This window comes from Phocoena phocoena, chromosome 11 (genome assembly GCF_963924675.1).
Source record: "Phocoena phocoena chromosome 11, mPhoPho1.1, whole genome shotgun sequence".
NCBI lineage: Eukaryota > Metazoa > Chordata > Mammalia > Artiodactyla > Phocoenidae > Phocoena > Phocoena phocoena.
The window spans coordinates 60213581-60217352 of NC_089229.1; the positions used below are offsets into that span (position 1 = coordinate 60213581).

At 45.1% G+C, this 3772-nt stretch overlaps 1 non-coding gene across 1 annotated transcript; it reads left to right on the forward strand.

Moving 5' to 3' along the window:
- Window positions 1-1559: 1559 nt before the first annotated feature.
- Window positions 1560-1632, forward strand: TRNAW-CCA (transfer RNA tryptophan (anticodon CCA)). The gene has a single exon. It is a non-coding gene; the product is annotated as a tRNA-Trp (tRNA).
- The last annotated feature ends 2140 nt before the right edge of the window (window positions 1633-3772 follow it).

Consider the following 3772-nt stretch of genomic DNA (forward strand, 5'->3'; position numbering starts at 1 on the left):
AGTCCTACCTGACTTGCCACTGACCCAGCTACCTCTCAGCCTTGTTTCTCTCTCTTCTCACTCATTTTGCTCTAGCCCCTAGCCTCCTAACATTCTGGCCCCCTAACATACCAAGCAAGACTCTACCTCAGGGCCTTTGCACTTGCTGTCTCCTGTACCTGGACCACTCCTAACCCAGGTATCCAAATGGTTGGTACCTTGCCTGCATTTGGTGAAATAGCCTTTTTAGTAAATACTTTCTTCTCCTTTTTTTTTTTTTTTTTTTTTTTTGCGGTACACGGGCCTCTCACTGCTGTGGCCTCTCCCGTTGCGGAGCAGAGGCTCTGGATGCGCAGGCTCAGCGGCCATGGCTCACAGGCCCAGCCGCTCCGCGGCATGTGGGATCTTCCCGGAGCGGGGCACGAACCCGTGTCCCCTGCATCGGCAGGCGGACTCTCAACCACTGCGCCACCAGGGAAGCCCAGTAAGTCCTTTCTTAATCACCCCACAAAAAACTTCAATCCACTCCCAACCACCCACAACCCACTTTATCCCCCTGTCCTTTTTTTCCATAGCACTTATCACTATTTAAGTTACTATATGTTTGTTCATGATTTGTCTCACTCCACTAGAATATAAGCTCCATGAAGGCAGGAATTTTGCATGGTTTTTTTCACGGCTGTATTCCCAGCACCTACAACTGCCTGACACATAGTCGACACTGTACACTTGTAGAATGGATGAATATATCTAAATAAACATATAGAGCATGGATTGGAAGAGCATTTATTAAATACACTAAAGCAGGTGCCTCCAGTAAGGAGGGAAAATGAGAATAGAGATGAGAGATGAAAAGGAAAAACAGAATGAATTGGAAAGGGGCCTGACACAAACCAATGATGCTAATGTGCCATGAACCGGGGAGGTGACTGACTCAATTCTGTGCCCTTGAGGGTCAATAAAGGAATTGTATGAGACGATGTAGTGAGTACCTGGTGCAGAGCCTGATGAACGGCAGACACTCAATTGATTTAAACTGAAGAGGACTCAGAATCCTGTAGTTGTCAGGATGTGGAGTATACAAAGAAGGGATACCAGCTAGGAAGAAAGTGAAGAACGAGGGAAGATGGGGCACCCCTCCTACTAGCTCCCTGGGCACCCCTTTCCCTTCTCCCAGTTCCTCTTCCTCCTTCCATCTCCTTCAACTGTCTTTGGAGGCTCCTGTAACTGGCACTAAGGATGCTTATACGGCATTTCTGTCTGGGGAACTGTGCTCAGGCACCTACCTCTCAACAAAGAATAGAACAGTGGTTCTTAACAATTTTTGAATCACAGGCCCCTTTGAGGCCACTCAACTCAGAAAGATGTCACACACTTCTCTGAAGTCCATCCGCGGATGCTGAGCAACAATTCCAGATGAGGAACCTCTGAATGGCAGGGTCAGAGACGGGCAAGATTGTGATAATTTCTGTCTCTCTCAACTTTGTTACACAGGAACATCCTTGGGCCCCTCCCTCTTTTACTGAAGATGAGTGAAAGTGGACCTACAGACGAAGTATGAAGATAACAGGTAAGGGACTTCCCTGGTGGTCCAGTGGTTAAGACTCCATGCTCCCAATGCAGGGGGCCCAGGTTCAATCCCTGGCTGGGGAACTAATATCCCACATACCGCAACTAAGCCCGTGCGCCGCAACTGCTGAGCCCGCGCGCCCTAGAGCCCACGCGCCAAAACTAGAGAAGCCCACTGACGCAACTAAAGAAGGCTGCATGCTGCAATGAAGACCCAGCGCAGCCTTAATTAATTTATTTATTTATTAATTAACAAATAGGGTGATGTAAAAAAAAAAGAAAAGAAGATACCGGGAAAACAAACTGAAGAACAAAACAAATGGGAATTACATAATATTATGTATAAAATAAGCTATAAGGATATATTGTACAACACAGGGAATATAGCCAATATTTTAGAATAACTATAAATGGAGTATAAAATTGTGAATCACTATATTGTACACCTGTAACTTACATAATATAATACAGCAACTATACTTCAGTAAAAAAATGGGAATTAAACAATCATATTTTATCACTCAAACAGAAGCAGGCAGAACAGACGAATAAACAACATACCTTACAGAAGAAATAGCAAACACCTGATGGGGAATCCTGAGAACGTCTACCTTCAACCCAGCCTATAACAATAAACAGAAACATCTTCCTCAAATGCAATGTTCAGAAACACCCTTTCCCTGTGCAATAATCTGTGAATAGTCCAATTATTCCAAGTATTCCAATAATCTGGAATTCAGTCCAGACTCTTCAACCCAGCTGTCAGAGTCCTTCCCTAATTCTACCTCCTCCCCAGCCTCAGGCCCATCACCTCATTCCTAACTCAGCTCCTCACATCTTGACTTACCCTCCATGCAATGAGCCTTTGTTGTGTGTGAGTTACTTGCCCTGCCAGCGATGCCCTCCTCACTCGTCTCTGTCAGTCTTGACCCTATAGCTCTGCTTAATCCTATTCTACTACCCTCCCCACCACTCCTAGAAAGCCTTTCTTAAACCATCTCCCAATCTCCAACATTCTTCCCCACCCCACCAGCACTTATAGCTAGCCCTGATTCTCAGCTGAAATAAATATTCCCTTTCCGTCTGGTGGTGCCCTTGGTGTGTCCCTTAAACTCCTTTATAGTCTAAAAGCTCCCAGAGGGCAGGGTCAGAATCCCATGTACCTCCTCTTTCTGAATTCCACACTCCCACCCCTCAATCCTCTCTACCCAGGGCATGGATCTGCTCATAATTGTACCAGGCAACCAAAAGAGGCATTTAGGACAGAGAACATATAGATGTATTGAACATATAGATGTATTGATTGACTACTAAACCTTAAGATTCCTAGAAGTAGGGAAAAAAATATTTTAAGAGAGAAAGGGCCAGAGAGAGGTGGAAACAGGAGTCGAAAACATGCACAATCATCTATTTCAAGAGCATTTCCTAAGGACATTTCCTAATGAGGGCCCTGGGCCTGTGAATCTCAGTTTAATTAGGAAACAGTCTCTCCCAGAGGAGATGCTTCACGCAAGGGAGGTGCTTAAAGAAATGATGAGAGAGGCCAGGGAACAGGAAGCCAGCTTGTGTGAATTCCATAATGCCCTCTGCTTCCTCCTTCCCTCCCTCCTCCTCCCTGTGTTTCTCTCAGCTCTGAGCTCATTCCAAACTCCAAAACAAAAGTTCCATCCCAAGTAGCCAAGAAAACCCATGTCAAATCCCACAATCCACACACTAAATTGCAGGCTGTCCTGCTTTCCCAGACAACCCCACCCACTTTCCTTCACCCTGGAGGTCATTGTGTTCACTCCTCTGTCTCTAAGAAGGGCACTGCCCTCCCTCTGGGCCTTTCCTTTTCAAAACATTTGTCCAAGGCAGTAAGTTCCACTGGTTCCCTTGGTTGGGTGTTAAGAAACCTGCCAATCAAGAAGTTTGGCCTCATGGCTCCTGCTGAATAGCTTCAAATATAGTTTGGATCCAAGTTGCTTTGCTAGAAGTTTGATAAAGACTTGAGAGAGGAAGGCTAATGAGGCTATTAATTATTTTTAGGTCTCAGCATTTCAGAGAAGTAGACTTTAAATGTCACGTGTCCAGAGATTATATCAATCCTCTGTATGCAAGTACAGCTCCTTTTCTGACCCCAAACTCTATGAGTTTTCTCATCCTCCTTAAAATTTCCAGAGAATGAAAGCTCCCAGAACCAATCAAACCAGTGTCTCCCGAACAAACAAGTACAAACTTTCTG